This window comes from Centruroides vittatus, unplaced genomic scaffold (genome assembly GCF_030686945.1).
Source record: "Centruroides vittatus isolate TY-2023 unplaced genomic scaffold, ASM3068694v2 contig_1991, whole genome shotgun sequence".
NCBI classification, from domain to species: domain Eukaryota; kingdom Metazoa; phylum Arthropoda; class Arachnida; order Scorpiones; family Buthidae; genus Centruroides; species Centruroides vittatus.
Genome location: NW_027121226.1, coordinates 1 through 14265, shown reverse-complemented (window position 1 = coordinate 14265; position 14265 = coordinate 1).

The window sequence follows — 14265 nt, the reverse complement described above, 5'->3', positions numbered from 1 at the left end:
CATTATCTACCGCTTAATTCAAACGAAATGTCCAAAAAACCTCACAAACCTCTTGAGAAGTTATCTCTCAAATCGTACAGCAGGTTTTTATACTAACAACTTCAATATAGAAATTAAAGTAACGAAAGGTTGCCCACAAGGGTCAAGATGTGGCCCAGGCCTATGGAATCTGGTACTGGACGAGCTGCTAGAACAAACTACCAATACAGAAGAACTCAATATACAGGCGTACGCGGATGATACCTTACTGATGATATCGCATAAAAACTGTGACCGCATAGCAGAAATCGCAAATAAAGCCTTAGAACAAATTGCGAAATGGAGCGATAAACATAAATTACCGATAAACTACAAAAAATGCCTCTTTGAAGTCAACTTGGATTTCAGTAATACCACCCATAGTGGAAATCAACATCTCATTGCTTACACGGACGGATCAAGAAATGATCAAGGAGTAGGATCAGGCATTGTCATCAAGAACAAGGACAAGACCATATACCAAGCTTCACTAAGATTAGCGAATGAATGTTCCATCATGCAGGCCGAGCTTTGGGCAATTTTTAAAACAATCTCTCATGTGAACAACTTTCCCTCTGATACTCACAGAAACCTAATCATTTATACAGACAGCAGAGCAGCCCTCTACACTCTCAACAACAAAAAGACTAAATCAGCCCTTGCAACAGACCTAATAAACTTAACAAACGACATGGGACGACACAAGGAAATTATATTCAACTGGATCCCCGGACACAGAGGATATGAGGGAAACGAATTAGCGGACAAGCTAGCTAAAAAAGCAATTACAAACTCCACCATTACTTACTCTAAACTCCCCATCGGTTTCATTAAAAACTACGTCATACAAGAAACCAACATCTTATGGCAGAGGGAGTGGAACGAATCCGCAACTGGTAGACAATGCTACAGATTCATCCCATCAATAGAAAAAAGACAACAGAAAAAATCATTCAAAACAACTTTCGAACTTACGCAATGCTTGACAGGCCACGGAGCCTTTAACACATACTTACATCGTTTTAAGAAGAAAAGTTACAACCATTGCAACATAGATATAAACTGCGAAGACTCAGTAGACCACTTCTTATTCGAATGCACAAAATATCAAGAACACAGAATGAACTTTGAGAGAGTTTGTCTTCAGGAGGGTCACAATTGGCCACCCAAAACACAAGACTTGTTCGCCTGTGACAAACTACTAAAAGCCATGACAAAATTCATACGAGATAGTAAAGCACTAATACCACCAATTATAGAAAACCGAGATAATGATCAGAACGACGACGAGAATCAAGATGACCACAACAACTAGGAACAAGAAGATCAAGACGACAATGATGAACAATAAAACACTCGACGAAAACGACAAAGACAACAATGCCAACCATGACTTTGACAAAATGAAAACATCACAACTATAACGACGCCCACAACAACAAACACAAATGAACAAAACGACGAAAACCATGACAACTAAGAAAACGAAGATGATCAAGATATTAGATACAACAACCAAATGAGCAGAGTAACAACGACGATGACGACGACGTTACTAACTGGACCTACTTGTGTAAATAATGTACTGTACATAGTGTAAATTGTAATGTGATTGTTGGCAAACCAGCCACTAACATAGTCAATTAACTATGTTATTTATGTAATTTCTATTTGTAATTGACTTCAATATACTTTAATTGTTTTCTTTTAATAAAAGCGAGGCAGACGCCCATGGGGACCCTTGGGCTTAAGGTTGTTTATTTCACACTTTCCTTTTTTTCTTTATTTCCTCTTCCTCTAATTCTACTTTCTATTACTTCTTCCTTCCTTATCACACAGGGCAAAGTCTGTTGTTTACACAGATAGCCCTTCTTATCTTTAAATATAAATAAATAAATAAATGAAACTACGCAATTAAATAACCAATGATATATGAGTTACTGTGTTCGTAATCCATCATATGAACGACAAACCATTTAATTACGTTAATTAGATCATTCTCTTAGTATTTTTATTCGATGTACGAACTACATCTAGCAAGTGCACTGGAAAATGGCTGAAAGTTTGGCAAATATGAATATTATATTTTTGCAACCTTATTGTCAAATGTACGATCCCTCTGTTGACAGAAATTTAAAATAATTTATTTGTTATTTTAAATTTTCAGTCCGTTGTCAACTGTCGTTTCACAGTTTGAGCCATTGTTGCATTTACTGTATCAGTAAGTTAATGATAGCCTAACAAAATTTACATACTAATACACAAATTTTCTAACCTAAGAGTCATAGATATTGTGCAATTGCCAAAATGCAGGTTTTTTCCCACTTTAAATAAGTACATTTTGTAATATATTCATGATTTTTTTGAAATTCAAAAGAAATGTTTTTCATTTTCGTTTCGTTTTGACGTTCTTATATTTCAATATGAAAAATTTACATGAAATTACCTTTACTGGTTTGGTGAAATCTATTTATCCTCTGATAAACATCTGATTAATGGAGTTTATCAAATTTATTTCCGATGAGACATATTAATAAAATCATATATTAAGAAATCATTCAACAAAATAATGTTATGCCATGTAAGAGCATTCATTTACATAACTAGCCACATTCCTAATGTTATTACAATTTATAGATTAAGTATAGCTGTTCGCCTGGATCATGTAAAATCTTCTGTGCCATTTATAAGTGACACAGGAACTACTCCTCCAGAAAGTACTCTTTTTGGACAAATGCTTAATATCATGAGCATAATCTGTAAGTACTACAATACTTAAGTACTGTACATTTTACTCTCTGTTCATATATAATAGATACTATACATCCACCAAAGCCGAATTATAGGGCTAGAGTCGGCTATAATAAATAAATAATTAATAAGACAATTTGGCACTAGAGCTTGGCGTTAGGCGCCATCTCTTACTAAACTTAATAATTAAATTAAATAAATGATTTTAATAATTTGGAACTGGAGGAAAAGAAATCGGCCCGAAGCGTTTTCCTCCGGTTCCAAATTATTAAAATCATTTATTTAATTTAATTATTAAGTTTAGTAAGAGATGGCGCCTAACGCCAAGCTCTAGTGCCAAATTGTCTTATTAATTATTTATTTATTATAGCCGACTCTAGCCCGATAATTCGGCTTTGGTGGATGTATAGCTTTGTAACGGGTTAGTTGTTATTTATTTATATATAATAGATACTTTATTTTTTAGACTTTTTAACATTTTATATAAGATATTTGCAATTGAACGAAATTGTTGAAAAGTATCCAAGGTTACAAAACGTGGATGAAATCAAAAAATTGAATCATAAGTCATTTCAGTTATCGTTTCCTATTGCACTAGGAATGTCCATGGTAGCAAATTTTCAGGTAAATTAATAATTTACTATATATATGTAATTGATTTGATATATACATAAAATCAATTCAATAGTATAAGAATGATAAATAAGTAAATAAATATATGCAAAATAAAAATGGTTTGAAAAATTTAGTTTCTATACAAGTAAACATTATTTTTCCCAGGAAACTGTGATTTTTCCAGTCCATATGACAGGTGCTTATCTATGTTTTACAGCAGCAATCATTTACAGTAACATTCAAGCTAAAATCAGTTTCAAAATGGTTCCGGATTTTTGCTCTTTGCAAATGGCTCGTTTCAGAAAATTTTTATGTATTTTATTGACAGTCACAGGAAATTCCAGTATCCTTTTAAAATTTTCAAATAACCATGAGATGCAGGTGATACTGCAACTGAAATATTTCATACGTAGCAGATAACACTGTTATGAATTTCAACGATAAGATACAGTTAGCTCTGCTTAGTCTTTAACCTTAAAGATCGTATTCGAATGCAATGAAAAATTTTATTTAAGCTTACTCCTTGATTGTATTTAGCTGGAATCTTTACCATATTATCATTTTCGAAATTTGATAGACCTATTAAGGATGTCCCTTTTTGGACCTCGGATGACAAAGTAAGATGATTTTTAAACAATGACTTTGAATTAATATTAAAATTTTCTACATTATTAGGGATATGATTACCATATCATCAGTACAATATCAGAGTGGACACTTGCGTCAGGTCTCATAATTTATATCTTTAGTTTCTATAAGGATTTCCAAAGTATAATTGTTATTCTTCCAACGGTAAGTGAAACTCACAATTTCTTCTTGCAATTATGTGCAAATTATTTGCTCACGTAGAATAATTCACGAGTTTAACTTGCGTCAACGTTATAAAGTAACAGTATATATTCAATTAGCATTATTTTTCATTAATTATTACTATATTAATTTAAATAAAGAAGGAATAGACGCTTAATATTATTTTTAATAATAAGTAATATTATACACAAACCGATAAAGAAAGTAAAATAAATATTTACACAGTATAAGTAGAGATTGCAATTGTAGCAGAATTATTGAGTCGGAATTACGCGGCAGTGATACTTTCAATCCCATATTATTGTTTTTGTACAAAAAACTACGAACCAATTAACTAGAGTATAAGTTCGATTGCTTAGGTCTCAATCAGAAACTGTATGGGCTAATATTCTATCATTACTATAACATAATGCAATAATTGTATTATTCGATTTATTATAATTTTTATAGTATCAAGTTACATATTTTAAAAGTTAAATTAAACCAAAATAGTAATCGAAATTAGCCATATTTAAGTGACTAATTTAGTAGTTGAGTAAGTGATACAATTTAAAAGATTAATGTAACTGATAGCAGATGCAAAAAAATAGTTGCTGTGATTCATATAGCTCACAGCATATAACATATAAATCATTAGCATTAAATCATTAGATATAGAAAAAATGGAAATCATAGAACATCGTCACAATACCGGGCTGTAATTTGTAATCATATTATTTAAATTTATTTAATTTAAAATATATGGTCTCCACCTCAAATTAGTAGAGTCTTGCCCTATATACACAAGATTTCTGGTTAACAAGCACCTGTACAGTACATCATACTTCTGCTTTCAGCAATAGAGTCATGCCAGTGTTTTAACTAATTTCAACAAAACAAATATTTGAATTGAAATAACGTGATTTCCGATTTGCTTCGGAAGTTCATGTACATTATACGCTTAGTCTTTCCACACATGATCTCGTATTTCATTTATCTCACTACATTCTCGAAATTAAGGACAAAGAAACAAGAGTAGGAATTTACAGCTATAAATTTTTTTTCAAATTGCAGCCCAATATTTAGAGAGTATGAAAAAAACCAGTACTTCATACTTCACAAAATAATGTTCATTCATCTAATTATACTGGGCGAACCGAATTAAATCATCTATGCTGTGTGATGGGACATTTGTCGGTCCAAATGCAACAAGATTTTCTTCAGTGACATTTAGAGACATCACGCTAAGATCTTTCTGTAAAATGGTTAATGCTAAAACACACCACTATGACATTTTTTTGAAAATGGAAGCAACAAAAAGATAATTTTATTTGTCAAGACCATTAAAACATATGTTTTGTCAAGAATAGGTTGCATATTTCTTAATACTGAACGCAACTATCACACATTATGTCAAAAGCATTACAGAAGATTACAGTGTGTTCAGGTTTTTCACGTATAAAAGGGCAAGTGAATTAAACAGTAGACTCTTCATCGCCAATCTCGCCGTATCAAATAGATGATTTGTACAATTACACGTTTGATTGTTGCGGCACCAAAAGTTCCATGGTGTTCGGATTGGCTCTAACTTTTTACGCAAATGTCTTCCATAGATCCTATAGCATTAGATGTGCTTGCATTTCGACTACTAAATATCTCTCTAGACGACATTGCGTTGTGATTCGTCACCGTTTACTCTGTATTTTCGATTATTTGGCTGCACTTTGAAAAAAACGGCAGACCTATTAATTCCCACTGTTGTATGTCTGACTGTCATTTCTTAATCTTGAGATTGGATTTCAGCAGATGCCAGACGAGATAGGACATGGAATGCGTACGTAGAGTAGACCCGGATTAATTAATATAATCGTCCGAAACTAATACGAAGTCACCTTATTCAAATTTAAAATATTTCTACAGAAAAGAGTTAGGTAAATGGCCAGAACGACTCTATTGTTTACAGGAAATGTATAATATCCTAGACACCACTAATTTGAGTTGGCAAACATATAATTTAAATTAAGTAAATTTAAAATATAATTGAAAATCGCAACTCGGTATTGCGATAATGTCACAAGAAATGATTGCTCGTTTTACATTGAAATTGTTTCGTGCTGTTTTGTTAGATTTTATTAACTTTTATACAATTTTTCATTATTTACTTTCCACAGTTTGAATGAAAGAATTACCACAAAATAAAAGTGTTTTGAACATTTCTGCAGCATTTTGAAATTAATTAAAAATACTATAGTAAACGCACAGTTATTCTTTAAATATTTCAATAAAAAATTGAGTAAAATAGACAATTTTGCATGAAAATATTTTTATTAGATGTAATGTAAAATTTGTAGTAATATTAAAATAAAACATGTTCACTTTGATTTCAGGTACAATTGAAAACGGCACCCAATGCTAACCAAATATTCACAACTAATGATACTGTAATCGACGAGTTAGATGAAGAAGTTGCTGAAAATAATAATAAGCGCACACATGTATGGCATACTTAACTGAGGACAAAAACAAGAAGCAGTAAGATATAAAAGTAAAAAATGTTAGAAATAGAAAATTTCACTCGTAGTTTGAGCACATAATGTAATAACCAGTCCTCAAATTTTTGCATATGAATGAATTTATATAACCGTTTCTATTTGTCAGCATATATGAAGGATTGTAAAGAATGTAACTAAAGTATTTGAAGTAATACTCTTTTATTAATTTATCATTGTTATCTGAAATAAATAACATACTGCTGCGGGTTTCAAGTTTATCGACTTGAAAATCTGAAAGTCTCTGTAAGGAGACACGGGGCTCAAAACGGGCTCGAATATATATATATAACTAAATCTTGAATTAAACCATCAATTATACAGTCAACAATGATCAAAACGCCGACTTTCTATAGTAGGATTCGGCACTTTTACAATAAAACAGTGATAAATTGCTGTTACTTTTGGAAGTCGACTGTAAAAAGATGTAAAAAATAGAATGGAAAAAGTAATATTTTTTATATAAATCTTCTAACATTTCAAAAATGAAGCTGAGTTTTTCAGGGTAAGCTTTAACCCACTCCCTCTCCCCGCGGGAAGAGTAATTTCAAAAAAATCTCTGTTTAGTGAACCTTGTGTACCCAAATTTCAACATTTAACTCCTAACTGTTTGGGCTCTGCACTTATTATTATTATTATCAACCTGTCTCGATTATATTATAGGCGTTCACCGCTTTTATTACCTTCAAAAAATAGTGCAATCAAAAAATCAGGCATCAGAAATCCTTCAAGAAATATTTCTGTTTACAAATATCATTTTTTACGTAATACAGTTATATACAGTACATGATATTATATTTGAAATATCGTACCTCGAACTCAAACTGTTACCGTTTACTATACACGAACCTTTGTAATTCTAAACATGTCTATCACAAATTATTCCTCGCTCCTGTGAGATTTCATTCAGGCTCGACTTTATTTCTATTATTGACTAATGTAATTCACGTTTACATATATTTTCAATATTCGTCAGTACACTATGTGTGAATATTCTGCAGAAGAAAAGAGTAAATTAATGTCTATCCCGAAATGTGTTTCAAAATAGGAAATTGCAAGAATCATTTTTGTTAAAACAAATTATTAATAACACTACCGTTTAAAAGCCTTTAATTGCTGTATGAAAAGTCTTAAACACTCAAGTAGAAAAAATGAGCTTAAAGAAGGATTGTTGTATAAAGAGAAAATACTGAAAGCAACGGAAAGTTTGCATTTTAATAATGTAAGGAGATGATACTGTTCTGCCGAAATCCGGTGAAGATCTTGCCAAACTGAATACAAATTATTTTTTTTCTTGTTTTTCATAATCTCGAAAAGTTGACCATGTATGTAGTAATTTACATGGCTCAATGTATTATACCTTACATAAAGTTTATTATGTTAGATGACGACGTTTTAATTCACAAGTAAAACTTTCCTGCTTATGAAAGGTAAAGAGACACTTAATTCCCGAGTTCTCTAATAATCACACCCGTTGCTTGAAACATATTCGAATTTTTTTAGTTACTGTTAAAGTAAATTAGGGTCAAAATGTCACACGAATCGCACTCTATAAAAGTATATTTTTTCTATTTTAGCTGGTTGATTTTGACAAATACAGTATAAGAATATAAAATGTTTTATAGATATGTAAATCATTAAACAAAACGAGAAAGTGTAACTTCTGAAATTGTGTATGGTACAAAAAGCATTCAATCATAATTGTACAGTACTTTTTCAAATAATTATTATAATAAATTACTTTATATATAAAAACTTTTATAGTGTTTTTATTTAAAAAATACAGTAACCAAAATTGTTTTACTATAATTTTAATTTCCATTAGCATATGAAATCTGAAAATGTTAATGAATTTCAATATCTTTTTAAATTCAGATCGAATCAAAGTAAAATATCCAAAATTAATTAGATTGATGAAACTGCCATTCGTGTTCAGTTAAAGAAATGTCGTCAGAAAATTGTAGTCCACAATACTGACATTCGAAATTACTTTCATCGGTGTCCATCTCAGAGAAGAATTTCAGTTGTGATGATGTTTCGAACGTTAAAGTTTGTAAATAAATATAAACATTTTCAAGAAATTGTTCGGTTTCTTTTTCTGTAAAAATACTTTCTCGAGAAGCGCCTTCAGATTCGATTGATTCTCTTGCTTGAGAACTTGTTAATGGTGGTTAAAAATAATCTGACAGCACTTCATGGCCATGTTGTGGGCTCTTCTGAAAGTAAATACAATAAAAGTAATGATGGAATTCAAGTGAGTTAATGTAACTGTCTGAACTATCGAATAAATTGATATAATTAATTCACTGTAACGTATAGCAATCAGCCTGTCACAATCAGCCTGAAGTAATTTATACCTTGTTTTCAGCCACTTTTTATTGTATTTTAAGAAAAAGTAGTAAAGGTGAACTCAAATGAAACAACAGTGGATCGAATGGATGGAAATGTATTAAGCGCTGCCGAAATTCTTCTCCATATGAGTAGAAGATTGGAGTCAAACGAAGAAAATACTTCGGATTTGGAGAAACCATCAACTTCAAAAGAATTTAAGAATTTAATCACAGATAGTCACCCTTAATGAAAAATTTTGTTTTAGATAACAGTAACTATGCATATATTGCATTCGTATTTTATTTATATATTTTGATGAATGTAACTATACGTGCTACGATCCAAAAGTTCGGGGAATGCAGTAATCTATGACAACAAAAGCATGTATTTGAAGTTACAGCGTATGAAATGGATTCTACTAAACCAACTCTACGTGTTCAGGTTAATTTCACCCATGTCATGTGATTAAACCGCGAGCGCTGCTGTTTTTTTTCCGGAGATAGTTACCTTTGTTCTGCGACGTAATAAAAGTAGAGTTTGAAGAACAACCTCCAACATTTCGACTTCGCCATGGTAGAATCACCTTTCTTAGCAATATTGAAGTCTCCGTAGGTGTTTTACCTAAACGCGCTGACAAAATTTAATGTTAAAGGTTGTTCTTGAAACTCCACTTTTATTACGTCGCGGAAAAAAGGTAACTATCTCCAGAAAAAAACAGCAGCGCTCGCAGTTTAATCACATGACATGGGTGAAACTAACCTGAACACGTAGAGGTGGTTTGGTAGAATCCATTTCATACGCTGTAACTTCAAATACATGCTTTTGTTGTCATAGATTACTGCAGACCCCGAACTTTTGGATCGTACCACGTATAAGGTTATTAAGATATACAAGATTATACCGTATTGTACAAGAAATTAATTAATATAAGATGTAACAAATTATTTTTATTTTCTATGCGTTTTTGTTTTAGAAACTGTTTCAGTATTTTGTGCACACAACAAGAATAGATTTCTTCGTTAGTTAACGAATATAAACATTCATAACATCAACTGGTACGAGACTTATTCAAAAACACAAAAACGCTAATTCAACTATAAATTTGTTACGTTCCATTAGCAGACATAAATTGTTTATTAAATAATTTAGTCTATTTGACGGTTAAAAAACACGAATAATCCGGAACTGTTCCAGAAAGTTAAGACATGCTTAGATATATATATATATATATAAACCATAACAAGAAACATCGATACTGGAGAAATGGTGCATTTTTCTCCGGGCTGAGAAAGTAGAAACACATAATATTTCCTTTTCCTGTAAAAATTAATGTTAGTTTTTTGAGACTAAAAATTTCGAAAAATGTTTTTGAAGCAACCGAATCAAAACTTGGATTATGTCAAGGTACACAACAAAAGCGGGTTACTTGAGCTGTAAAGTTTTCAAAAACGTACAGTACAGTACATTGCATTACTACTATGCCTACTTTATACCATTAATGTCGCTTATTGTGTAAACAAATATTACTTTTTTATATAGCCCAGATTCGTGATAAATCTACCTAATGGCCTGTAAATTGGTATTATGTTGACTTTTATTTTTATTATAGAATATATAAAATAATATAATATGGAAATTCTGTTATATAATAATATTTTCATTTTTGAAGCCACGTTCAGAAGTACATGCGTCAAATAGTGTTCATTCCACAGAAGAAGTAAAGGTGATGTCAAATGAAACAACAGTGGATCGAATGGATCCGGATATATTAAGTGCTGCTGAAATTCTACTCCGGATGAGTAGAAGGAGATTGGAGACAGACGAAGAACTTCAACTTGAAAAGAATTTAAGAATATTGAGTAACGACGTTCATTCAATTTAAAAAAAAAAAAAATCTATTTTTACCCGATTGAAATTCAATGATTTGTTGCTTTGGAAGTAAACAAATTAATTTGTTCAAAATTTAACATTTAACATGATTTAAAATTTTTGAACTTGTAGAGTATTCTGACAAAGATTGGAATTAAAAAATCATCATATAATGTTACAGATTATGATTTTTAAGGAATAATTATGAAACGTTCAAGTAATTAATGCTTTGAGAAAATTCGACATCGAGTTGGTTATTCTTCCCGATAAAATAAAACTACATTTGGCGCCATTTATTATAATATTTTATTAATAGCACATTATATACTTTTAATTATTATAAAATGGAATAAAGCTTAATTCTTGCGCAGCGATGTGTTTTAAAAAATTATAAATAGTAATACGAGAGAAATCGTCATCAAGTCTGACTCTACTCGGTATTACATATGATTTATTCTTTATCCTCACCCTCTCGATTTTTAATCGCCGAAATTTAATAGAATCAATCCCCTAGTACACAGACCTCCCTGCAATATTTCAGAAATTTTTCTCAAAAATCACACCAGTTATTAAGCTTCAAATATGTTGGATAAAATCGTTCACTAGACATACATACACACTAGCATCCATACATAGAAAAATAATGACCAATTTTTTGCATTTCTCGACGACTCAAAGACCTGAGTTCAAAGTTTATAAATTTTTGAGCGTCAATTTTTGATCGCTTTCCATACTTTTATTTTTTTTATATATAAAAGAGGGTCCCGCTCACTGTTTGGAATGGCTATATACAGTTCGAAGGGGAGATAGGCTGGATCAGCAAGATCCATTCTGTCTCACATCTGGTCCTGACACTAGTTAGGATAAAAGAGTAATCGCGTCCTAACTGGCGATAAACAAATTACTTTACTTGTTCCGAGTGGCTAATCAAGTAGAGGAGGAGACGTATCAAGCTAAGCAAAGACTCAAATATAACGAAGCTAAGTACTGACTAAATACTTCGGGATACTATCGCCGAACCAGAGAGCTTACACAAAACATCATACTACCTGGAAACATCATGAGAACTGTTCTTCTTGTCAAGGTAGATCTTTCAACTGATAAGGATTGAAACACCAATGGCGCGTTTAGAAAAAGTAACCGGTGTTACCTGTAACTGCCGGTGGTTACCAAGGAGTTTAGAAAATGTTACGTAAATAACCAATCGCATTTAAAAATCACTGTTATAACGTCACCAGTTGTCATGCGGTACTTACTGAAGTAACTTGGGTGACAAAGCGGTTACAGTGGTTCTATTAAATTACATGATGGTAGACACATTGCATCGCGTGACAAATGTGGCCGTGATTTTAAAAATTTTTAGAAAAAAAACAACATTTTGTTTCTGCGACACAAAGTGACCAAGATCAGAAAGTTACTTAATTCCAAATTTCAGACAGGAAAGACAGTATGGAAAATGCTACAAAACTATTGATTTCACAGTATAAATGAAACAAAGATAAATTTTTTCCAATACTTGTAAAACTCTACGAGTTCATTTTTATTTTTTGATAAAGTGTTGAATCGTCATCGTTATATGATTCTGAATCGATATTCGAGAGCAATAACAATTAATATCATCTTTTTTTATTTCCGCTATGTTGAACACCACAAAATAACAAGCGTGATTAAAAATGCTCTAATCTCTCGGTATAACCGGCTGTGACTGATAAAGTCAGTCACTACACGACATTGTTACTGGTTAGAATTTCCAAACGCACCCAAGGTAAAGGTGGAAACTACTCAATGTTCTACCTAAAGCCTATGGCTAGTAGTACGACTAAAGCATGACAAAATGCAAGTATAAAAGGTGATTTCTATCTTTTAAAGAAAATTGACAATTAATCAAATTTATTTTATATTTGGTCATTCTCTGCAAAAATTTTATTTTCGCAGGAACATTCAACATCTTCTGAATCATAGGAGGAGAGAAAAGATGACAATAGATTAAATTTTGTCTTTCTTTCAATGTATAAAATTAATTTCATTTTATATCAAAATTCAGTAAATTTTTTTAATGTTAAACTGTTCCCAACCCTGGGTTTACAAATAAGAATGTACAATAAAGTGTATATATGTACGGTACTTAGTGTGTATGTTTGTGAATAGGTGTATGTGTGGTGCACACGATTTTATTCTACCGGTTTGAAGCATAGTAACGGGTGTGCTTTTTGTCAAAAATTACTGATATTTTGCTGGGAGGTTTACATGTTAGGGAGATTGATGGTATTAAATTTTGATGATTAAAAGTTGAGAGAGTAAAGAGATAAAGAGGAAGTCATATGTCATAAGAAGTACAGTGAGCTTTAATGATGATTTCTCTTGAATTAGAATTAACAACTTTTTAGGATCCCTACGCTCAGAAGTAAGCGTTATACCATTTCATAACAATTATAAATATAAAAAGTGCTTTTAATAAAATATTATCACAAATGACGCCACATACAGTTTTAAATGTTGTCAGGAAAATTAAACAACTCGATGCTGGATTTTTCAAAGCAATAATTACTTGAAGGTTTAAGAGACTTTCTTTGTAAATCATAATCTATTACATCTATATATATAATCGATACGAGTTAATAATAATAATCATCCCAGAGCCCAAACGGTTAGGAGTTGAAAGTTGAAATTTGGTACACAGTTAGGGTACGTCACCAGAACGCACACTAAGAAGGGATTTTTCGAAATTCCTCCCCACGGGGGAAAGGGACAGAAATAAGGCTTAACACTTCAATCAACAATGGAAATGTTTTGTAACAATGGAATTGTCAACAATGGAAGTGTTACGTAACAATCGAATTGTTAAGAGGAAGCGACGTGCAAGACGCAGATGCAGTTTTTTCGTTTTTTGCGGTAAATCGGACATATTTTTAGACCAATCTAAAAATTCTCTAATTAGTCTGGAAACAGGGGAACCCAATTCTTGCATTATGTGAAAACGGGTAAGGTTGACTATAATGTAATAATCTTAATTTTCACTATCGTTAATTTTGCCCGAGCAACGCCGGGCCCACCCGCTACTTATATGATGATTTTTTAATTTGAATGTTTGTCAAAATAATCTACAAATTTAAAATTGTGTTAAATGTTGAATTTTGAATAAATTATTTTGTTTACTTCCAAGCAACAAATCTTTGAATTTTAATCAGATAAAAAATATATTTAAAAATTAAATGAAGTATTCCTCGTTATTCAATGTTCCTGAATTGTTGTGAAGTTGTTGGTTTCTCCAAATCCGAAATATTTTCTTCGTTTGTCTCTAATCTCCTTCTACTCATCTGGAGAAGAATTTCGGCAGCGTTTA